Source organism: Lepus europaeus, chromosome 1 (assembly GCF_033115175.1).
Source record: "Lepus europaeus isolate LE1 chromosome 1, mLepTim1.pri, whole genome shotgun sequence".
Lineage (NCBI taxonomy): Eukaryota > Metazoa > Chordata > Mammalia > Lagomorpha > Leporidae > Lepus > Lepus europaeus.
This window is the reverse complement of record NC_084827.1, coordinates 63,298,221-63,323,698: the sequence shown is the minus strand read 5'-3', so window position 1 is coordinate 63,323,698 and position 25,478 is coordinate 63,298,221. Positions and strand designations below refer to the sequence as shown.

Genomic DNA, 25,478 nt, shown 5'->3' with positions numbered 1-25,478 from the left:
GCAGCCAATTGGGGAGTGAATCAACGGATGGAAGACCTCTCTCTGCCTCTCCTTCTCTCTCTGTGCAACTCTTTCAAATAAATAAATAAATCTTTAAAAAAAAAAAAAAAAACCTACCACAGGGCCATTGTAGGCCTTAAGGGAGTGAACCAACAGACCTAAGCTCCCCCCTACCCTGCCCTCAAACAAATAAATAAAAAATAAAAATAGAATAAACATAATAAAAAACCTTCTGTTTGGAGAACAAAAGCAGTCAAAAAGACCAGCGACAAATCAGAGAAAAAAACTATAACCATATGACAGCAATGAGCTGGTTTTCTTCACTTACATATAAAGAAAAGGTACTTGAGCCGGCGCCGCGGCTCACTAGGCTAATCCTCCGCCTTGCGGCGCCGGCACACCTGGTTCTAGTCCTGGTCGGGGCACCGATCCTGTCCCAGTTGCCCCTCTTCCAGGCCAGCTCTCTGCTGTGGCCCAGGAGTGCAGTGGAGGATGGCCCAAGTCCTTGGGCCCTGCACCCCATGGGAGACCAGGAGAAGCACCTGGCTCCTGCCATCGGAACAGCGCGGTGCGCCGGCCGCAGCGCACCTACCGCGGCAGCCATTGGAGGGTGAACCAACGGCAAAAAGGAAGACCTTTCTCTCTATCTCTCTCTCTCACTGTCCACTCTGCCTGTCAAAAATTTAAAAAAAAAAAAAAAGAAAGAAAAGGTACTTGGTAATTCACAAGAAAACACAAACTTATAAGGAGAAACTCAATTTCTCTCTCCAATGCACAAAATTCAAAACAATTTTACCTATTAGACGGGTACCAAAAAGCCACTCCCTGACACCCAGCAAGGAAGGAAGCCTGCAGCAGCCCCGCTGGAGAAGAATGTGACAGAGTCAAACAAAATGCTCCAAGTCCACATGCTTGACCCAGCAGTCTCACCAGTACTAGGAATGTGCCTCACTGACACATGTGCAGAGGTCCACCAACATACATGTACAGGTATTCACTGTACCACCACTTATACCGCAAGAAAAACATGCCCCACCACAGGGCCTGCTTAGCGGGCAGCACTGCACCCACAGCAGATCACCAGGCCAACATGAAAGAGGAGACACACACCTCACACCTGTGTTCTGACAGGACTCACAGAAGCCACTAAGGACAGGTGTCTCGGGGAGAGGAACAGGACGATGCCATGTGTGTGACAGAAGGGAGACGGCCAGTCCTGTTACTCCTCTCTGTACTGTCTGAACTCGCCTGGAACAACTTGCATGTATGGTTTTCATCTCATTTTTTTAAATAAGTAGGTATTATTTGGAAGGTAAGACTATAGGCCACTTTTTTTTTCTACTTCAGTTTTTTGTTTTTTAATGTAGTTGAAAGGCATACAACAAAAGTCCTATCCACTGGTTCATTCCCCAAATACAACAGCCAGGGCTAGGCAGATCAAAGCTGGCAGGCGGGAACTCAACGGAGGCCTCCCATGTAGGTGGCAGATACAGTTACTTGAGCCATCACTGCTGTCTCCTTGGATTGGCATGAAACAAGTTAGGAAACAGAGCCAGGTATCAAACTCAGGTATTCTAATACGGGTTGTGGGCACCTTAACCACTAGCACAAACATCCACCTCCTACTTCAGTTTTTTTTTTTTTAGGTACTTTATAGATATTTACTTACTTATTTATTTATTTTTATTTGAAAGGTAGAGAGAGAGAGAGACAGAAAGAAGTCTTCTAATCACTGGTTTACTCTGTCTCTCCACTGTTTCTTAAAATAATAAAAAGACAATCACTCCAACATTGCAGACAGCACCACATCTCTGCAGTGAGGTTGTTATCCCAGAACACGAAACCGAAAAGGTAACGCATGCACACACTCGTGCCAAATCTTGAGTGTTCATACAGTCATTTCCCACATAAGAGGAACTCTCAGTTTATACTTCATGTGAAAAAGCAGCTAGTTAGGAACAGGCCAAAAGTTACCTGAGACAGTACTAGGAGCTACCTAGTTATAACACATATACAAAAACTGACTGAAATCTTGCCAAAAATCTTTTGGCTCCTTAGGAACTGGTGGTTTGAAAAGCTGAATGATATAAAAATGTGGAAAAACCTTTCCAGAGGAGCACGCTGAACTGCTTTGACGAAGTTGTTTATTTGGGGCCAGTGGGTTAAACCAAGGCCTGTGACGCTGGCATCCCACACAAGCACTGGCTGCAGTACTGGCTGCTCCATTTCTAATCCAGCTCCCTGCTAATGCACCTGGGAAAGCAGCAGCAGCTGATCCAAGTGCTTGGGCCCCTGCCACCCACCGTGGGAGACCTAGATGGAGTTTCAGGCTCCTGGCTTTGGCCTGGCCCAGCCCCCACTGTTATAGCCATTTGGGGAGTGAACCAGGGGATGGAAGATCTATCTCTCCCTCTTTCTCTATAACTCTGCCTTTCAAATAATTAAGTCAAGTTGTTTTAATTTCTAATGGTTCTCAACATTATGAAGTCAAGATGTCAGAAAAAAATTTAACATTGATATTAAAAAAAAAAAACTTCATTTATTCAAAGGTCTTTAAGAATCTAACAATTGTACAGGCCTGTTGCTATTATCTCTGATTATTATCTACTAATTGAATGGCTCAACATCTCAACTGCCAGACGCTGTTCCTCTTTTCTTTGGTGTCTCCTCAGGGTGAGGCTGAGTATGTTTCCCTTTCAAGTAGTAGGCACTCCAAAGATGTCAACAGGAAAAATTAGACAACTGACTTGGGAATCAACCCCAGGCCACTTAAGTCAAAATTCAGAAAGGAGGGACTGGTGCTCTTGTGCAGCAAGTTAGCCACCGTCTGCAGTGCAGGCATCCCACACAGGCGCCAGTTCGAGTCCCAGTTGCTCCACTTCCGATCCCGTTCCCTGCTAGTGCACCTGGGAAAGCAGCGGAAGATGGCCCAAGTCCTTGGACCCCTGCACCCATGTGGGAGCTTGAGAAGAAGCTCCTGGCTCTGGCCTTACCCAGCCCCAGCCATTGCTGTCATTTGAAGAGTAAACCAGTTAATAGAGATCTCTTTCTCTCTCTCTCTCTCTCTCTCTCTCTCTCTCTATATATATATATATATATATATATATATATCCCCCTCTGTAACTCTTTCAAGTAAATAAATACATATTTTTAAAAAAAGATTCAGAAAGGAAAAAAAAAAACAAATGTCCACATCTACAGGATAGTATTATACACGTATTTTGGGTGTGCCTATTAAAATAGTTCAAAACTATTAGAGAAAGGGAAAATCAGATTACAAGTCAGAAAGAAACCAACCAGAATCAGCTACAGAAACTCATGGTTCTTCTGCAGACACAAGTAGCTTCTTGTCTGTTATCACCTTGCCTATCTTTAGTCACCCTGTAGGACAATCTTACCCATTCTCTGTGCCCAGATCTTTATCTCCAACACTAGACTCCTCTAAAAGAAACCAGAGCTCCTTGAAAATGAGCTGGCTATTAACTCAGGGGCAGGTGCCCTCAAGACGTGCCTCAGCCAGCCTACTGTCAAACAGCAAAGATGCTTTCAGGAATGCCTTCAGAAAGGATAAAGAAGACAAGCAGCTGAAGAAGGGGGCAGGTGGTGGCCAAACTGTGATGTGCAAGGTACAAAGTCCGAATTATAGTTCATTAGAACCAACTAAAGTTGAAAAGCATCCTGAGCATAAAAGGATTAAAATGGGATACACTGCTATAGAACATGTTAGAGAAAAGATACACCTTCTGATGTGGATTCAATTTCATACGACTGAAGGATAGGGGATTGGTAGAAAGAAAATACTTGAAACACTTTTATTTGTGTAACATCCCTTCACTGGATTAATTCAAATCGTTACTGGGTCAACAGTAAGGCATATTTATTATCTGTTTCCTTTTTAAGACAAGACTGCACTTCTGAGTTGAGGGCTCAAGTGTTCTGAAACAGAGAATACTGCAGGAACAAGTTTCAAGCAAGCCTGAACTTAAGCTGCTGGGCAGAAATGCCCTGGGGAAAACCAACCACGACTGCCCTACACAAAGGAATGTGTTGAGCTTGTCACTTGCACCTGCTGGCCAGGCACTTGCACTCCAGTCTCCAAGCTAAGAGGACATAAAAGTCCCATGATACTAGGGGCTTCCTAAGGCCTTGCAGGATCTTCACCTGGATATGATAGTATCAACAGTCATCAGCATCTTCTTAGGGGACTGAGGCTAAGACACTTTGCCATTTGGCAGACAGCAAGGTGGCAGCCACTGGAGTGCAAGAGAAGCTCTGTATCTCCTTTAAAGAGATGTGTATACTCGGTATCTACTGCCTCTTCCATTTTCACCACACTGGTGTCACCACCACCCCAGGGAGCAATATTTGCCTCATCAACTTCCACCATCTGCAGCCCCCACCCTGGGGTCTGGCTCGCAACTATAACCAGAATGGAACACAACCCAGACTCCCACACCATGCAGAGTAAGTAAGACGCAGCACAGACAAGTCTATAAACAGCTGCAATCGCCTGCCCTTCAATGACACACGTCAGCTTTGCTGCACCGCAGCTACACCTTGCTGTCTAGAGTTTGCCCCTGCCCAGGCCCCTCCAATGTCTCCTGAACCCTCATACAAAGCATAAGAGGGGACAGCACCTGGCCCAGCCCTCCAGAGATTCACATGCCACTGCCTCACACAGGTAACTCCACCCATCAGCCTAGGGCAGCTCCTGGTCCTGAACTCTGCTTAGCTTGCCGTGTCTTGAGGTTACCTAAGATCTGGGGAAAACAAGAAAGGTGGACTTTAAACACACATTATTCCAGTTTTGTCTCTCCTAAGTATTTCTGGAGAATGTATTTTTTTTTTTTATTCACTAAACACTATAATCCACAAGAGGGCTATTTTTAAAGGGAGCAGACACAAGAATGACATTAAAATGTGGATCCAAAACAAAGACTTGCCAGTAGTGTGAAGATTAGCTTCCAAGGCTAATGATGGATCATAAGAAACACAACCTGGAACTAAAAGGAGAGTGAAGAGGAAAACATGGTGCAGATCCACAAAAGACAAAGAAAGAGGAAGCAGAAACAGAAGCCGCTGATATGCTGACACTCTGAGGGGTGTAAAGGAAGTGGACAAGTGGTAACTAACAGAATTCAGCCTTTTCTGCTTTGTCATGTGCTAACAGACAGCAAACCAACCTGTGCACAGAACACTGGAACGATCGGGAAACTGGAGGAACAAATTAATTCTGTAAGTGCGGGATTTCTCAGAAGAATTCACAGGAAGTGTTTAAGAAGCGTCACCAGGCCCTCTACTCACATGAGACACCATGTGAGATATGTCTGAAGGGGAAGAGGGGCCGTGAAGTCTTAAACTCCCAGTGCTCTTCCTTTACTTACCTCCAGAACTCCAGCTTCAGACAAGAGGGTATAAAATATTCTGCTTACAGGTCAGTTTCATGAATAAGCCACAGACGAGAGAGACGAATGCTATACCAACATTCCCCAGAACAGGACCCAGTGCCAGAGTCACAAGCTCCAGTGAACATTCACCAGAGACCCTCAGTAGGGTAGATGACTGTGAAACTTCAGAACACTAAGGACAAAGAACAGAACCTAAAATCTCCCCAAAGACAAAATGGGGTCAACAAATGATGAAAATGCGCAGGGCATTTTCATCAGCAATGCCAGAAGCTGGGAGGTAACAGAGCAAACCCTTCACAGTGCTCAGAGAAAATTACTGCCGGCCCAGAATTCCACACTCAAACTATTAGTGCCTGAGTTGAAGTCGGCACTAGTCCCAATTCCAGACTCCTGATGATATGCACCCCAGAAGGCAGCAGGTGATAGTTAGGTCCCTGTGACCCACACCAGAGACTTGGAGTGACTTCCTGACCTGACTCCTAATTTTGGATGGGCCCAGCCTCGGCTATTGTGGGCATTTAGGGAGAGCACCAGCAGACAGGAACTCTCTCTCTCTCTCAGCCTCTCAAATAAATTTTTAAAATTAAAAAACTATAAAGTTTTAAGGGTTACTTCCCTTGCACCCCTGACCACAACCTAATGAAAAAATACACAGATGTGGGGTGGGCAATTGACCTAGCAAGATGCCAGTTAGGCCACCCATGCCACATATCAGAGTGTCTGGGTTTGAGTCCCAGCACCAGCTCCCAATTCCAGCTTCTTGCTATTGCAGACCCTGGGAAGCAGTGGTGACAGATCAAGTAATTGGGTTCCCGTCATCAGAGTAGGAGATCTGAATTGAGTTCCCAGCTAGCTCTTGGCCTCAGCCTGGCCCAGTCCTGGCCATCATCGGCACTTGGGAAGTAAACCAGAGAACAAGAGCATTCTCTGTTTATCTCTGTGTGTGTATGTCTGTCTGTGTATGTCTGTCTATATGTATACGTCTATGTGTGTATGTCTGTCTATGTGTGTATGTCTCTCTGTCCATTTCTGTTCTCCCTCTGCCTCCCCCACCCAAAAAAAAAAAATAGAATATACACATGTTCCACTAAAATGACAGAATAACTTAGAGAAACCAAAGGATCCATCAATAAGGATCAAGGGGGAAAAAAAATTCTCAGGAAGACAGCCTGGAAAATCAACCAGTCCAGATTAAAGTGAGACCAAATACTTCGGGGGGGGGGGGGGGGGATGGCCGTCACCTAAGAGTTTTGGTCTGATGAACTGGATTGAAGTGCTTTACAAGGCAGCCAAAGTTTCAAGTGACAGGATGTGAAAAGATAACATGTAAATCAACAGCAATTTTATCATACACAGAAAGATGAAAGTAAATGCTTTAAGAGCCACTTAAAAACGTGGAAAATGTTGTCTCTAGTTAAAGAAAGGAGTTAGGCAAGAAACCGACACTTTTCACTCTAAGGGTTAAAGCGCTATTTGGCTTTCCAATATTTACATGTATTATCTTGATAACTGTAAGCTTGCTGAGCAATACTTTAAACTGTCTTCAAATACAACAAAACAAAGGACAAAATGCCAACCTAGATGGTGGCTACCTATTTGAATGTTCCTTCTCAGAAGTTTCTTGGTTTTGCTTTTGGAAAAAGAGGGATGAATGTTTCTTTAGCAACCAAAAATCATAAAGTATGATTCTGATCATATCCTTTTAAAAATCTATAAAACCTAATGTTCATCAGTATAGATTTTGGAGTTAAAATATCAAAATCTGGCTCAATCAGTTATAAATTACCTTGGGCAAATTAATTTTTTCAAATCTTACTATTCTGATCTGTAAAAACAACACCATCTACTTAGTGATATGTATGGAAAACTGTGTAATAATATGTGTTTACCTGACCATTGCTAAAACTCGGTGCACAGTAGTTGCTTTCACAGCACTTATTACTAGCATTATCACTATTATTCACTCATTATCCACCTGACTATAGTTGCCCAACACATTCTAGAAGTAAGGCCATCAGGCTCTTCTTTGAACAGTTTATAAGTTGTAGTAAGTCAGGGTCAAAATTCAAACATATTTATCTTGGAAGCAAAAACAAAAACCTCCCAAAACACACAACCAATTTCTCTGAAGGAACAGAAATATTTCTGCTGAATTCCACATCACCCCAAAACTTCAACATTTCACCACTCATACCCTGGAGCAGCTCTAATGCATAAACTAAAACTCATCAGACAGTTGGTAGTCCTGTTGATTCCTTGAGAATAAAACACTATCAAACTAACTGGAAAATAATCACATTACTTCCATGTAAAAACCTACAGAAAGATTTAAAGAATAAACCATATTCAACAATCCAAACCATTTTAAATTTGAATTCAAACCATTTCAAAAGCACTGACTCCAAATGGCCCAACAGGTGGAAAATCCTGCCTCTGTAATCTGATGGTCCTGAGCCTGACGCCCACTTGGCCTCTACGCCCTGATATGACACCTGTGGGCAAGATCCTAAACCTCTCCAAGCCTCAGTTTTCGTATCTGAATTATAAGACACAACAAGTTCCCCCTACATGGCTATAGTGCAGACTCAAAGGGATGCACCCAAAGAGCCCCGTGGCAGATGCTCCAAAGGTAAGAACTGCTATAATCACACTATTTTTTTCCAAGAGTTGGCAATCAGGGTACTTCTTTACAACTGGCTCATTCACAACACCTGTTGTTCTGGTTAGTGCTCTCTCACTCCAGTTGTGAAAATAATTTCCTTATGAAAAGGAGGAAGACTCCCCTCTGTTCTTTAGGGACAGTAATGGAGAGTCAAAGAGAAATCCCAGGTATATTCCAAAACCACAGAGGTGACAGAGGGGACCCATCATCATGTAAAGCTCAATTCATGGGAGCCACCTAAGGACTTTTTTTTTTTTTTTTTTAAATTTTTGACAGGCAGAGTGGACAGTGAGAGCTACGGACTTCTTAATAACAAGCCTAACACAGGCACCAGCACGTGCAGACAGACCAGGAAAGCAAGAGGCAAGTCCAACTTTCTCTTCCCATGATGGGTTGTGGAAGCTAATAAACAGCTGACCTCACTGTTAAAGAAACGCCATCCCACATCACACTGATACATTCAAGTCCTGGCTCCAGCTTCCCGCTGAAGCTGACCCTGGGAAGCAGCAAGGGAGAACACTCTAGTAACTGAGTTCCTGCCGCTCACATGGGAGACCTGGACTTGGCTCCTGCCTCTCAGTTGTTGTGGGCATCTGGGGAGTGAACCAGCAGACTGGACTGCTGGCTCTCTCCCTCTCTGTCACTCTCATAAATAAGTTTAATAGTGTTCTGAAATATGGCAAGGTTAACTAGCTCCCTTTTGTAACATCTTAAACAATTAACTCTGCAACTCTTAGTAGTTACTGACACTAATAAACAGCAATTGTTTAATTTTGCTAACATCCAGCAAGACAAAAATAAAGGTGGAGAGAAGGAACCAAATATTAATGTAAGCTAAGAAGTACAGCAAACTTTCAGAGAGCAGGGGAAAAAAAAAAACTTTCCATTTTCTCAAACAATAGTATTACTACAAGAACAGTACCACTCCTTTCTATGCCACTGCTGGACACATTTTAAATTAATCCACAGCCTTGAGATTATTGAGAAATTTACTGCCAAAATATGCTAATGCCCCTGCCACAGAATGCTAGCCAAGATCCACTGTCAGGTTCTGAGTTCTTGCCCAGCCTCTTCAGTAAGAAATTTCCAACCGCAGTAAGCCAGGTGCTAGGTTGTCCACCAGGAACAGCATACAACACACATGTTATTCCTGTCCTCAGTGAAAAGGAGAAAGGGATGGAGGGAGAGGGAACCAAGTAGAGATCCTACCATAGTGAGTAAACACCAGACACAAGCAACGCTCAGGCAAGCACCAGCCTGGCCAGAGGATCTCTCCCCAAGCCCGTATCCTTTCATTATCCAGCAGGCCAGCCCAGGATTGACCTAGGGAACACTGCTGAGCGCTAGGGAGCCAGTCACATGAGCTGGGCCTCAGGTAGACACACCCACTTTACAGGCACATATACACAGGTGCATCTGGGCACATGTTTTGGCCATGAATTTGTTAAACAAATATGGAGGGCCTTAAGTAAACAGTGAATTAACAGTCCCAGCCCAGGCCTATATCTCTCATGTGACTCTGAACAAGTCACTTCCTGCACTGTGGCTCCCTCAAGGACCACAGGGGACTGTGGACTATTCCTCCCTTCAGATATCAAGGCTCTGCCCTCAACCTGAGGCTCTACTCATTCCTCCTCAAAAGGGAGGCAACACAGAACGTGAAGAGAATCAATGGCGTTGTGAATTCACTATGTCCCCCCCCCGCCTCTAGATTTTTCTTTTAATGCTACTCTAGCCCGTGTATAAAAATTACTTATTCATGTGATTGGCAGAGAGAGCAAGTTCTCATTTGCTGGCTCACTCCCGGAAAGTCCCACAATGGCCAGAGGTGGGCTGGGGCCTAAGCCAGGAACTCCATCCAGGTCTCCCTGGGGAGGCAGGAACCCAATTACTTATTGGGGGGAGGGCTCCTGGGATCTACCATCAGCAGACAGCTGGAGCCAGGAGCAGAGCCGGAACTGAACTCACGGACTCCAGCAAGAGTAGGCGAAATACCAGCCACCCCACCCCACCCCACCTCGACGTTTTTATCTCTTTTCCCACCTTTACCCTGAAACAACAGAAATTTCGTATCCGCCTGTTTACGAAGCCTCTTCTATATGAACTTGCTCCGCACTGGAGATTTACGACTCAGGCGGAGGCGAAAACAGAAATCCCGGCCCCCGGAGTTCTCAATTTGATCGGGTATGAAAACCAAATGTGAGAAGAGATACGCAAAGATAATGTTGTCAGCAAGCAGCTCTAACACTGAGGACGCTCGCTGCAGGATCCAGAGCAGGTGACACGAGGCGGGGGCACGGGCCCAGGGGCCAGCGCCAAGCTCTGCAAGGCCAATCAGGACTTCTAAAGGAGGGGACCACCTCTCGCCGCGGGGAAAACTGACGACCCCCGGCGGCCCGGGGGTGGGGGTGGGGGGCGGAAGCGAGAAGGGCAGTGGCAGGGCCCGCAGCCCGGCGTTGGGGCGCTCAGGAGCATCCACAAAGGCGAAGGGGGCAGAGGCCAGGCACAGAGGGGCCGACGCCGCGAAAGGGGGCGGGTCTCGGGCGGAGGGGGTCCGTCCGACAGGGAGCCGACGGGGGAGGCGGAAAGTTAGGAGTCCGCCCGGAGGGCTCCAGCGTGGGTGCTTCTAGCGAAGGAAGGGCAGGAAAGGCACCAGGGGAGGTGTGGGGGTAGCGGGGCCCATGACGGGACGCGGGGCTTGGCGGCTCTAAAGGTGCGGAGTGGGTGTCAGCAGGGTCTGGGAAGCGGAAGGCGCGCGAGCCGGGGCCGCCCCCGCCGACCCGCACACTCACCTGGCACTACAAACACTGCCGAGCCCAAACCACGACTGTAGGGGAAGGACGCCGCTCGGGTTCCAGCGCTCCGACTGCCGCACGTCCAGCGTCCTGGCCGCTGCCCTGACGTCACCGCGGAGCGCGCATGCGCGGAGCGCGCGGGGCACGCCGGGAGTTGTAGTGGGAGCGGGAGGCGGGGCACTCGGGACACTCCGGGGGAGGGGCGTGGGACCTCTGGTTAGGACGCGAGCTTTGCACACGTTAAGCTCAGCCTTCTTTGCTTTTTAAAATATTTGTTTTATTTTTTTTTTTTTACCTGTTTGAGAGAGAGAGGAACTCCAAATAGGTCTCCCTGGGGGCCGGGATTTCTGTTTTCGCCTCCGCCTGAGTCGTAAATCTCCAGTGCGGAGCAAGTTCATATAGAAGAGGCTTCGTAAACAGGCGGATACGAAATTTCTGTTGTTTCAGGGTAAAGGTGGAAAAAGAAAGAGGCAGAAGCTTCGGGGTGGGGTGAGGTGGGGTGGCTGGTAATTCCCATCTGCTGGTTCACCCCCAAGGTGTCCGCAATGGCTTGATGTGGGACACAGGGGTCTGGACCACTAGGCTAAATGCCTGCTCCCAGACTTCATGTCTAACTAAAAAGAAGTTGTTAGCATCCGGGCTTTGGTGTGCCGCGGCGGTTAAGATGCCTCTAGGGAGGAGAAATTGTGTGAAGGACACGCTGTCATTGTGACTTTTCTGTAAATCCGAAATGACTCTCAAAGGAAAAGTATTAATTTTTTAAAAGAGACAACGGAAGGAAAAAAGGAAATGTCACTTATCTTTACTATTAAACTTTTAAAAAAGATTTTGTTTATTTGTTTATTTCAGAGGCAGATTTACAGACAGAGGGAGGGAAAGATTGACAGAGGTGTTCCATCTGCTAGTTCACTTCCCCAGATGGCTGCAATGGCTGGAGCTGTGCCAATCCGAAGCCAGGATCTAGGAGGTTCTTCCAGGTCTCCCAAGTGGGTGCAGGGGCCCAAAGACTTGAGCCATCTTCCACTGCTTTCCCAGGCCATGACAGAGAGCTGGATCAGGAGAGGAGCTGCCAGGACACAAACCAGTACCCACGTGGGATGCGGGCGCCTCAAGCAGAGGCTTATCCAACTGTGCCAACAGCACCAACCCCTACTGCTAAACTTTGAGATGTTTTTAAGTCCTTGTGGGCTCTAGGGGTCGGTCAGGAGTACAACCTGGGAAGAGACTTAAAGGATCTCCCGACAAGCCTTGACACCTGGGATCTGGCAGTGATCGTATAATGAGTATGTGTACATAGTAAGTAACAAGTTACCAGTCTGAACACTTAAGATTTGTCTGCTTTTATTTAAGTGAAGCATATCTAAATTTAAAAAGGAAAGAAATCTAGAAAATTCTGTTGTTCAATTGGTCTTCAAAACCCCCAATTCTGCCAGCAAAGTCCCTGTCTTAACCTGGGGAAAGAGAACAGGGGTAGTGTACCAGAGTGCCTGGTCTGAGTCCCAGCAGCTCCTTGCTTCTGCTCCAGCCCCCTGCTAATGCACCTGGGAGAGAGCAGATAAAGGCCTAATTGCTTGCATTCCTGCCACCCATGTGGGAGAGACCCAGAAGTCAAGGCTGTTGTGGTCATTTGGGGAGTGAACCAACAGATGGGAGATTCTCATGCGCTCTCTCTCTCTCTCTCCTCTCTCTCTCTCTCTCTCTTTCTCTGTGTGTGTGTGTTTCAAATAAATAAATAAATCTTAAAAACAAAAAAGTCAGTAGAAGGGTTCAGAGATTCTGAGATCACCTAGGATTCTTCCTGGTTCTGCCACTCCTGGATGAGCTTGGACAAATAGAAATGTCCAAGTTCCTTCCTTCCTTCCTTTTTTTCTTTTTCTTTTTTATTTGTTTGTTTTAAAATTTATTTAATTATTTGAGAGGCCCAGTTACAGAGAGAGGATGAGAGAGAGATCTTCCATCCACTGGTTCATTCCCCCAAATAGCCACAATGACAGGGGCTGGGCCAGGCCAAAGCCAGGAGCCAGGAGCTTCATCAGGGTCTCTTGTGTGGTTGCAGGGGCCCAAGGATTTGGGCCACCTTCTACTGCTTTCCCAAGCTGTTAGCAGAGATTTGGATCGGAAGTGGAGCAGCTGGGACTCAAACTGGAGCCCAAAACGGGATGCGGGCATCACGGGCAATGGCTTTACACACTACACCACAGCACCGGCCCCGTGGCCAAGTTTCTGGACTGTCTTTCAGTAAAGTTATGAGCCTGAACATCTTCAGTGTTAGTCTTAAGGATCTTCTGGGCTTGGATCTGAAGTATTAAGAAAAAAAACATACTGTCTTTGAGAAATGGTGCTATGGATGACTTGGTTTTTTCTTCCTACTTTTCCAAATTTTCTTTAATGAATGTGTACCACTTAAACAGGAAAAAGTAGTCCTTGCATCCAGTTTGGTTTAAGGGGATGTTCCAGGAGCTAGAGTGGGGATTGTTTCCTTGTAAGTTTCTAATTTAGTAAAATGGGCTTCATGTCCAAGTTCGTTGACAAGAAACGCTTAGGAGGAAAGGAGAAGACAGACTCCAGGCGAGGACACCTGCTTTTCAGCACTGCATCTGCCCGAACTGAACATGTGACCTCTGGTTTTGATACTGAGAGCGGGTGGTTAAGAGGCCACCCCAGGACTCAGCGGGCCCTCGGCACAGTCAAACTCAATTACTTGCTAGACAGTCTTACCCCCTCATTTGTCCCAATTACTAGTACAGCTGTCTTCATTGATACAAGAAAATGGGAAGGGTGTTTGGCACAGCAGGTAAGACTCTGTTTGGGATGAGTGTATCAGAGTACCTGGGATTAAAGCTCAAATCTGGCTCCAGCTCCCTGCTAATGTCCACCCTAGGAGGCAGCAGATAATGGCTCAAGTATGAGGGTCCCTTTAGCCAGGCTGAGCCCCAGCTGTTGCAGGCATCTGGAGAGTAAACCAGCAGATAAGAGTGCTCTCTCTCTCTCTCTGCTTTTTAAATAAGTAAATAAACTGAAAGTGATACAGTCTTGTGGTTAAAGAAAAAAATGTCAAATGGAAAAAGAAGTAAAATGCCACATCTCTTATTGTACCTCCCATAATTTGGAAGGCACATCTTCCGATAACAAAAACTAATGGAAACTCACTCGCATTTTTGCTTCTGGCACTTTTCCTAAGTGGATTACAGCTGACCCTATTTCCTTCTTTACTCCATTCATTTGTGTTTTTTCCTGCAGTATCTCAAGGGATTATTTTATATGTATAAGAGTAGCAGAGGTAGCACTTATGGTTGGGCCATAGGACTCTGGCAGTCCAAGGATCTCCACCAGCACCTAAGTCCCATTCCCAAAAGACACACAGTCCTTGTGAGAATAGGGCGTGGAGCGAGCCAATGCCACTTCCAAGCCAGGGCTAGGCAGCCCTTCCAACCTGCTGGCTGCACCTTTGCTGCTTCCGCTTTTGAATCTGAACCTGCTTCTTTTGGATGGAAAAAAAAAGTTCGTATTTCTAAATCAGGCTTCATTTTGCCTTTAACATCTACTGAGAAGCTGCTATAGTTGGGATGTGTTCTGTCCCTACCAACTGCTCATGTTGAAACTTGTTTCCTATGGTAACGTCTTGAAAGGTGATGGGCCCTTTAAGAAGCGATTACATCCTTAAGAAGGATTAGTGCCTTCCTGGGGAGCAAGCCTTGGGACTGGATTAGTTACTCTGAGAGGGAGTTGTTATAAAGCAAATCTGTGCCTAGTGGCTTTCTTTAAATGTGTGTGTATCCATTTATTTGAAAGGCGCACACACACCTACACACACACACACAGAGAGAGAGAGAGAGAGAGAGAGAGACCTACTGACAGAGATCTTCTGTCCACAATGGTCACTCCCCAAAGGCTCCTGGCAGCCAAGGTGGACACGGAGTCAGAAATGAGGAATTCCTTCCAGATCTTCTACATCAGTAGCAGAAACCCAACCATTTGAGCCATCACCCCTGCCACCCAGGGTATGTTTTAGCACGAAGCAGGAATCCCCAGCAGAGCCAGGACTAGAACCCAGGCACTCTGATACAGGATGTAGGCATCCCTACACTTGTACTTCCTACAGGGAAGTGACCTCTTCCCTGCTGGCCCCAGTCTGCAGCTTTTCGTCTCTTCCATACTTATGCACCTGCCCTTCTGCTCTGGCTAGGATTTGAAGCAGCACAAGGTGCTCGGCAGCACTAGGCCATTGCACTGCCCAGCCTCCAGAACCATGAGCTACATCAAACTTCTTTCCTTGTAAATTCCCAGCTGCAGGTATTGTCTTACAGCACCAGGAAATAAACTAGGAAAATAGCCTTGGCTTGCTTCAGAAAGCTTTGGAGAGCGGCTGGTTTTTGTCCACTGAAATCATGAACCCACCCCTGTGCACAAGAATGAGGAAATGCGATGGCATAGCTGTGACACAGGCAGCCTTGCAGTAATGTCCCTGTTTACAGCCTGTTTCTCACCAGCCTGCCCGCCCCAGCACACCTGCTCGGGTTGCGTGTTTGCCTGTCTATGTAACCACTCACATGAAAGTCCAGCACCCTCCCTGGCCAGTTCCCATGGCTCCTCTACTGCTGCTTCCACTTTCTCTGCTACTCGCTGGTTGCCAGACACCACAGGAGTCTGAGGAAGGACAAAAGCATGTTCTTCCTCTCCCATGTTAAAACCACAGCCCCCTCCCCAGTTGCTTTCTCTCATTCTTGACCATCTCAAAATGCCCAATGAATTGATGGTAAAGTTACCTTGTTCTCCAGGATGATGGAAGATTCTCTCTCCAAAAATGCTTTATCTTTTGCCTTCAAAAGGCTTTGCAGAGGGAGACAGCCAGGATGCAAGAGTCCAAACACCCACCCCCTCCCACCTCTGTCCTGGAGTCTAACAGATGCAAATTAGAAAAAATGAGATCTTTTAATTATAACATTTTAAAAGATTTTAAAGGAGATACTCAATATATGCAAGGATTTGATGAGGTGACTGGGGCTTACACTACTTGTACATCTATAAATATAGAGAAAAATTTGATGATACCAAGAGCTTTAAAATAGTTTCTATTCTTTTATTTTTATTTCTTAAAATTTTTAATGTAGTTACTAAGATATTTCATTTCGTTATTTCACATTTTTTAATTAGAAAGGCAGGGAGACAGAGATAGACAGGGATCACTTATCTACTGTTTCATTCCCAAAAGATCCACAGCAGCAGCCCCAGGCCAGGAGCAGTGAACTCAGCCAGGGTCTCCCACGTGGGTGGCAGGGCCTCAGCTACTCGAGCCATCACTCTGTGTGTGTCCGGGTGCAGGTTAGCAGGAACGCTGGAATCGCGAGCAGAGCTAGGGCTCCAACCCAGACACTGTGCCATTGGATGCAGGTGCCCCAGGCAGCATCTTACTGCTATACTAAATGCCCACCCTATAATTCAGACTCTTTAAACCAGTTATTCTACTTCAAGACAAAGATCCTAGAAAGATTGAAGTTGCAATTTCAATCTTGCCATCCGATTGATAAGAATCAAAAAGTTCATAGGAAGGGGCCCGTGCTGTGGTGTAGTAGGCTTGGCCTCCATCTGCAGCACTGGCATCCCATATGGGTGCCCGTTCAAGTCCCAGCTGCTCCACTTCTTTTTTCTTTTTCTTTTTTTATTTATTTGAAAAGCAGAGTTACAGAGAGACAGAGGCAGAGAAAGAGATAGAGATAGAGATAGAGATAGAGATAGAGATAGATAGAGAGATCTTCCATCCACTGACTAGTTCACTCCCCAAATGGCTGCAACAGCCAGAGCTGAGCCAATCTGAGCCAGGAGCCAGCAGCCTCTTTCTCATCTCCCACTTGGGTGCAGGGTCCCAAGGACTTGGTTCATCTTCTGCTGCTTTCCCAGGCATTCTAGCAGAGAGTTGGATCAGAAGTGGAGCAGCCAGGGCATGAACTGGCACCCATATGGGACGCTGGCACTGCAGGCAGCAGCTATATCCGCACACCACAGTGATGACCCCCTAGCTGCTCCACTTTTGATGCAGCTCCCTGCTGAAACCTGGGAAAGCAGGAGAAGATGGCCCAAGTGCCTGGGCCCCTGCACCCATATGGAAGACCCGGAAGAAGCTCCTGGCTTTAGATCACCCCAGCTCCAGCTGTTGCGGCCATTTTGGGAGTGAACCAGCAGATGGAAGACCTCCCTCTGTGTCTCTCCTTCTCTCTCTGTAACTCTGCCCCTCAAATAAATAAATAAATCTTTTTTTAAAAGAGTTCATAGTATGACAAATATGTGAGTTATTGGAGCTCATGTCTTTTTATTTATTTACTACTTTTTATGTTTTTGAAATTTATTTTCATCTACTTGAATGGCAGAGAAACAGTGAGAGAGGAAAGACAGAGACACAGAGAGAGATCTTCCATCCACTGGTTTCCTCCCCAGATGCCCCACAACAGTCTGGGCTGGGCTAGGCCAAACCCAAGAGCCCAGTACTCTATCTGGGTCTCTCACATGAGTAGCAGGGGCCCAAGCACCTGAACCATGATCCACTGCCTCCCAGGTTCATTAGCAAGAGGTTGGATGGGAAGCAGTGCAGCAGGGACTCGACAGGCATTTTGACATGGTAGTTGGGCATCGGAATTCATGGCTTAACTCTCTGCTCCACAAAGCCTGTCCCACTCTTTAAGAATCAATGTATTTTGAGAGGCAGGGAAACAGAGAGGGCTAGAGGATGAGAGAGAGAGAGAGAGAGAGAGAGAGAGATCACTCCCATCTGCTGGTTCACTCCCCAAATGCCCATAATGGCCCTGTTTGAAGCCTCAAGCTGGGAATCCCATCCAGGACTCCCAATATTTAAGCAGGTGGCAGGAACCCAATAATTTGAACCATCATTGGATACACAACAGCATAAAACTGGAATCAAAAGCCAAAGCTGAGGCCAGCGCTGTGGCACAGCGGGTTGGGGCCCTGGCATGAAGCACCAGCATCCCATACAGGCGCCGGTTCTAGTCCCGGCTGCTCCTCTTCCAATCCAGCTCTTTGCTGTGGCCTGGGAAGGTGGTGGAGGATGGCGCAAGTCCTTGGGCCCCTGCACCCATGTGGGAGACTGGGAGGAAGCTCCTGGCTCCTAGCTTTGGATCAGCACAGCTCTGGCCACTGCGGCCATCTGGGGAGTAAACCAGAGGATGGAAGAACTTTCTCTCTGTCTCTACCTCTCTCTGCAAATCTGTCTTTCAAATAAATAAATCTTCAATAAAAAAAGCCAAAGTTAGGACTTGAACCCAAGCACTCTGAAATGGAGTGGAAGTATCTCATCCTGGGGTCTTAACTGCCAGGCTACACACCTGTCCCAGAGACAGTATCTTACTAGCAATAGTGTATCTTGGTGTAAACTCTTTGGAGAGCAATCTCTCATTATCTTGTGAGTTTTAATACACAGGTACCCTTTGGCCAAGCAAGCCCACTGCTAGGTAAATACCTGAGAGCAGTATTTTCAAAGCTTTTGAGTATCATCCACATTGATAAATTTGCTCCACAATGCAGTGCATAGTTGTGTTAGTTAAGGTTCTCCAGAGCAACAGCACAGAGGGAAATACATAAATATGCAATAATAGCTTAATTATGGAAGTGGCTCATGTGATGATCGAGGCTGAGGAGTCCCACTGTCTTCCACCTGCAAGATGGAGCCAGGAAAGTCATTGGTGTAGACCCAGTGCACACCTAAAGGCCTGCAGAAAGCCAGGGGTGTGAATCCCAGTCCAAGACTGGGCCTGAAACTTCAAGCAGGAGAAGAGGGCAGGAGAAGGGGGATGCTGTGGCTCAAGCAGAGATGGTAAATTTGCCTTTCCTCCACCTTCTAGTGCTATTCAGATCTTCAAGCTGGAGTCAGAAGCTGGAGCCAGGTCTTGAACCAAAGTCCTCCCATAGGATTTAGGCATCTTTTTTTTTTTTTGGTACTTTCTTTTTTTTAAAAAAAATTATTTATTTATTTTAGAGTTATAGTTACATGGAAAGAGATGGAGAGAGAGAGAGACAGAGAGAGAGAGACAGAGAGATAGTTCTTCCATCTGCTGGTTCATTCCTCCAGTGGCCACAATGGCCAGGGGGAGCCAGGCGGAAGCCAGGAGCCCGTATTTTCCTCCGGGTCTCCAATTTAGGTGCAGGGGCCCAAGCATTTGGGTCATCTTTTGCTGCTTTCTCATGCACATTAGTAGATCAGAAGTGGAGCAGCCGGCACCATTATGGGATGACAGCATCACAGGCGGCTTTGCCTGCTACACCACCACACCGGTGCTACAGAAATCCTGAAACACCCTAAATGGAAGAAAGATTCCACCTATGCTTAAATGCTTCCAGTAACTAAATTCTTCACAATTTTACTTATGTGAATGCTCTTTAAAGTACCAGGAATTTTAGAAGTATATTTAATAACTCTGTTTATGTTCTTCATTGTCAAATACATGATTATGTTCAGTAAAATAAGCCTAGTATGCAGGGATGGTTCAACATTTACAAATCAATCAATGGGGTACATTAACAAACAGAAGAACAAAAACCATATGGTTCTCTCAATAGATGCAGAAAAAATATTTGATAAAATACAACACCCTTTCACCGGCGCCGTGGCTTAACAGGCTAATCCTCCGCCTTGCGGCGCCGGCACACCGGGTTCTAGTCCCAGTCAGGGTGCCGGATTCTATCCCAGTTGCCCCTCTTCCAGGCCAGCTCTCTGCTATGGCCCGGGAGTGCAGTGGAGGATGGCCCAAGTGCTTGGGCCCTGCACCCGCATGGGAGACCAGGAGAGGCACCTGGCTCCTGCCTTCGGATCAGCGCGATGCGCCGGCCGCAGCAGCCATTGGAGGGTGAACCAACAGCAAAAAGGAAGACCTTTCTCTCTGTCTCTCTCTCGCTATCCACTCTGCCTGTCAAAAAAAAAAAAAAAAAAAAAAAGAAGGTGGATCTCGTAAGTTTCCTCACCACAAATTAAAAAAAAAAAAATACAACACCCTTTCATGATGAAAACTCTAAGCAAATTGGGTTTAAAAGGAACATTCCTCAACACAATTAAGGCAATTTATGATGAACCCACAGCCAACATCTTCTTGAATCGGGAAAAGTTGGAAGCATTCCCACTAAGATCTGGACCCAGATAAGGAGGACCACTCTCACCATTGCTATTATATATGGAAATTTTAGCCAGAGCCATTAGGCAAGAAAAAGAAATCAAAGGGATAAAAATTGGAAAGGAGGAACTAAACTATCCCTATTCGCAGATAACATGATTTTATATATACAGGATTTGAAAGACTCTACTGAGAGACTATTGGAATTCATAAAAGAGTTCAGAAAAGTGGCAGGATATAAAATCAATACACAAAAATAAATAGCTTTTGTATCCTCAGACAATGCCATGGCTGAGGAAGAACTTCCTTTTTTTGTTTTGTTTTGTTTGTTTGTTTTGTTTTTGACAGGCAGAGTGGACAGTGAGAGAGAGACAGAGAGAAAGGTCTTCCTTCGCCATTGGTTCACTCTCCAATGGCCGCTGCGGCCGGTGTGCTGCAGCTGGCGCACCGCGCTGATCCGAAGGCAGGAGCCAGGTGCTTCTCCTGGTCTCCCATGGGGTGCAGGGCCCAAGCACTTGGGCCATCCTCCACTGCACTCCTGAGCCATAGCAGAGAGCTGGCCTGGAAGAGGGGCAACCGGGACAGAATCCGGTGCCCCAACTGGGACTAGAACCTGGTGTTCCAGCGCCGCAAAGCAGAGGATTAGCCTGTTGAGCCATGGCACCGGCCAAGAACTTCTAAGATCAATCCCACTCACAATAACTACAAAAAAATAAATACCTTGGAATAAATTTAACCAAGGAAGTCAAAGATCTCTATGATGAGAATCACAAAACATTGAAGAAAGACATAGAAGAAGACAAAAAAAATGGAAAAATCTTCCATGTTCATGGATTTGAAGAATTAATATAATCAAAATGTCTATACTATTAAAAGCAATTTACAGATTCAATGCAATCCCAATCAAAATGCCAGACATTCCTTGCAGATCTAGAAAAAATGATACTAAAATGCATATGGAAACACAAGAGACCCTAAATAGCTAAAGCAATCTTATACAACATAAACAAAGCTGGAGGCATCACAATACTAGATTTCAAGACATACTACAAGGTAGTCACAATCAAAACAGCCTGCTACTGGTACAAAAACAGATGGACAGACCAGTGGAACAGAATAGAAATGCCAGAAATCAATCCATGTATCTACAACCAACTACTCTTTTACAAAGGAGCTAAAACCAATCCTTGGAACAAGGACAGTCTCTTCAACAAATGGTGTGATGTGACATCTTAACTGGTGGCCTAGCCAGTAGGCCAAATGTCTGCTCCTCATTTATTTTTTAAATACAGATAATTGGGGCTGGCATTGTGGTTTAAGGTATAATGTCAGCATTCCATATGGGTGACAGCTTGAGCCCCAGCTGCCCAAATTCCAATCCAGCTCCCTGTTAATGTGCCTGGGAGAGCAATTGAAGATGATCCAAGGCCCTGCACCCACTTGGGAGCCCCAAAAGAAGTTCCTGGCTCCTGGCTTCAGATTGGCTCAGCTCTGGCCACTGCAGCCATTTGGGAGTGAACCAGTGGATGGAAGAGCTCTCTCTCACTTTCTCTCTCTCTCTGTCTCTCTGTCTCTCTCTCTCTCTCTTTCTCTTTCAGTAAACTCTGCCTTTCAAATACATAAATACATAAATCTTTAAAAAATGCAAACAATGTACCACTAGATCAATCTCATGACCTGGGACTGCTCATGGTTACTCAGATTATCTATTGCTGCATCCTAACCTAAATCCAAAATTAGTGGTTTAAAACAGCAATTTATTACCAGGTCTCATAGTTTTCTGGGTTAGTTTGACATAAATACTAACTGATACTTTATGTTAACTGGTATGATTGCAGCTGGAACTTCATTTGTCTGTCAATGGCATGAGGGACTTCATTGAGAATTTGGGAAATATTTTTGGGATACTAAAAAACGATTTCCTGGGATGGGTATTTGGCGCGGTAGTTAAGATGCCACTTAGGACATCTGCATGCCATTTGGGAGTACCTGGGATTGAGTGCTGGCTGCGCTGCTTCTGATCCAGCGTCCTGCTAATGGGCACACTGGGAGGCAGCAGATGATGGTTCAAATGCTTGGGTCCCTGCCACCCATGTGGGAGATCTGGATTGAGTTCTAGGCTCCTGGCTTTGGCCTGGCCCAACCCTGGCTGTTGTAGGCATGTTTTAGGGAAGTGAACATTCTCTCTCTCTCTCTCTCAAAAAATGAAAATAAATACATTAAAATCATAATTTAAAAATTCTTAAATGTTTAAACCATTCATAGTGTAATCACTTCAGATATTACTTTTTTTTAAAAAAAAAAAGACTTATTTATGTATTTGAAAGGAAGAGTTACAGAGAGGCAGAGGCAGAGTTAGAGAGACAGAGGTCTTCCTTCCACTTGTTCACTTTACAAATGGCCACAACGGCTGGAGCTGGGCCATCTGAAGCCAGGAGCCTAGAGCTTCTACCTGGTCTCCCATATAGGTGCAAGGGCCCAAGGACTTGGGTCACCTTCCACTGCTTTCCCAGGCACATTAGCAGGGAGCAGGATCAGAAGTGGAGGAGCCAGACTCCAACCAGTGCCTATATGGGATGCCGTCACTAGGTGGCAGCTTTACCAGCTACACCAGCCACAGTGCCACCCTGAGACATTACTTTAAAATTTTTTTTTTAAAAGATTTATTTATTTATTTGAAAGTCTAAGTTACACAGAGAGAGAAAGAGAGAGAGGTCTTCCATCTGCTGGTTCACTTCTTGATTGGCCGAAATGTCCGGAGCTATGCTGATCCGAAGCCAGGAGCTGGAGCCAGGAGCTTCCTCTGGGTCTCCCACACAGGTGCGGGGGCACAAGGACCTGGGCCTTCCTCCACTGCTTTACCAGTCCATAGCAGAGAGCTGAGTCCGAAGTGGAGCAGCCAGCACTCGAACCAGCCTCCATATGGGATGCCGGCACTGTAGGCAGCAACTTTACCTGCTACACCACAGCACCAACCCCACTACTTTTAAATTTAATCTGCAATCCTAATACTCCCTCCATCACATTCTTAAGTCTGGAAAATCAACAAAGCATAAATGAAGCCATGATTAGTATTGCTGGATGAGTCCCTGGCATAAATATTCCTGCCGTGGCTGATTTCAGCTTCGCGACTTGGCATCCCTGGACCTCCCGCGTGGGTAGCATGGACCCAAGCCCTCAGGCCATTTTCTGCTGCTTTTCTCAGGTCATTAGCAGGGTGCTGGATAGTAAGTAGAGCTGTTAGGACATGAATCGCCACCCATATGGGATGCTGGTGTCACAGGTGGCGGCTTTACCCACTATGCCACAACACCAGCTCCAGTATGCTTAGTTTTATAAGAAGCAACCAAACCATTTTCCAAAGTGGCCATTTTATACTACCATCAAAAATACCTGCAATTAAAATTTACTTTGAATTTAATTTGAGAATAGGCAATACATTCACATGGTTTAAAATTTCTTTTAATTTTTATTTCTTTCCTTTTTTTAATTTGAAAGGCAGAGAGACAGAGAGACGCACAAAGAGAGATAGATCTTCCATTCATTGGTTCATGTCTCGAATGCCTGGAACAGCCAGGATGGGGAAGCCAGGAGTCTGGAATTCAATTCTGGTCTCCTGTCTCCTGGTAACAGGAATCCAAGTACTTTAGCCATCATCTGCTGCCTCCCAGGGTGTACATCAGCAGAAAGTTGGGTCAGAAGCTGAGGAACCAAGCACTCGGATATGGGATACAGGCATCTCATGCTTCTCACTAAACTGGTGTGCCAAATGCCCACCCCCCATTTCCATCTTTTAATGCAATGTTCTTTAACATAGTTCTACTCCTTGATTAATACATTGAACAATCTATCTTGGACGTATTTCCATTTCAGTACATAGAAAGGTCCTCATTTCTTTTTTGAGTTACAGAATATTTCACTGAATTGCTGAACCAATTAATTTAATCATTCCCCTAGCGATGGACTCTAGAATTGTTTCCAATGTTTTGCTGCTACAAACAACACTGCAGTGAATAGGAGCAAATCTATTCCTTTCGACACAGCTACAGGGTTTCTGTAGGCAAAATCCCAGAAGTGCAGTTGCTGGGTCAAAAGTTTTGTATATATTTTTTAAAGATTTATTTTATTTATTTCAAAGAGTTAGAGATAGAGTGAGCCAGCTTCCATCTCTTGGTTTACTCCTCAGATGGCCACAATGGCCAGGGCTGGGCCAAGCCGAAGTCAGGCCAAGCCAGGAGCCAGGAGCTTCATCTGGGTCTCCCCTGTGGATAACAGGGGCCCAAGGACTTGGGCAGTTATCTGCTGTTTTCCTAGGCATGCTAACTCGGAGCTGGATCTGAAAGTAGAGCAGCCAAGACATGAAAAGGCGCCCATATGGGATGCACTGGCCTCTGTTTTTTCTTGATGCACATCATGGCATGGTTCCCTCTCCAATCCAGCGGTGTCTCAGAGAGCCTCCTTCCCAGGTTCCTCACCAACTGTCAATTTTTTGTGGACTGTCAATTTTTGTGGATGCTGCCTAATCATAGGGGGAAAATGCTGTCTCAATTTTAACTTGCATCTTTCTTTACACAAATGAAGTTGTCTTTTTTTTGCACACGACTGAGGATCATTTCTCCATACTGCCTTTTCTGTGAAGGCAACTCATTTTTCTACTGAGTTTTAAGACTTTTTCATGTTGCCTTCTGAAAGTTCTTGGAATACATTAGCCCCTTGTTTCTGACTATGTGTAGGAACTAGTTCTTCCATGTTCATCATTTGTCTTTTGATTTTGCTTAAGTAATTTTTGCAAACCAAGGTTTTTTATAGTCATGGTTTCTGGATTTTGATGGTTAGAAAAGCCTTCTTTACTTCAAGATTTAAAAAGGGATTTCCCCATGCTTTCTTTTTGTCCTTTTATGATTCTAGGGTTCTATGTTTATACCTTTTTTTTTTTTAAAAAGGATTTATTTATTTATTTTAAGGGCAGAGTTACAGAGAGAGAAAGGGAGAAAGGAAGAGACAGAGATCTTCCATCCGCTGGTTCACTCCCCAGATGGCTGCAATGACAGGAGCTGGGCCAATCTGAAGCCAGGAGGCAGGAGCTTCTTCTGGGTCTCCCACATGAGTGCAGGGACCCAAGCAATGGGACCATTCTCCAGTGCTTTCCCAGGCAGATTATCAGGGAGCTGGCTCAGAAGTGGAGCAGTCAGGACATGAACCAACGCCCATATGGCACGGCTTTACCCATTATGCCACAGTGCCAGCCCTATTTATATCTCTTTACATGTGGATTTCATCCTGGGATATGGTGTGAAATATAGATTCAATCTTATACTTTTTCACATGACTACATTTTTGTCCCAACACTGTTTATCAAACAGCCCATCCTTATCTCCATTTTTTTGGGCTGCTATCTTTATCAGATGTCGCTTCCCCAAATTATTTGAGTATATTTCCGGGCTTTCTATTATATTTCATTGGTCTGTCTACTCATGCGCTGATTTACTAATTGAGGCTT

The 25,478-nt window shown here is 45.6% G+C and overlaps 1 protein-coding gene across 2 annotated transcripts in view; it reads right to left on the bottom strand.

Moving 5' to 3' along the window:
• PLEKHB2 (pleckstrin homology domain containing B2) overlaps positions 1 to 10,971 on the bottom strand; it is a 34,319-nt gene extending 23,348 nt beyond the window's left edge. For both annotated transcript variants that reach the window (XM_062183011.1, XM_062183033.1), the window contains exon 1: positions 10,863 to 10,971. The gene's annotated coding sequence lies outside the window, so the exon portion shown is untranslated. The remainder of the gene's footprint in view (positions 1 to 10,862) is intronic.
• Between the last annotated feature and the right edge of the window lie 14,507 nt (positions 10,972 to 25,478).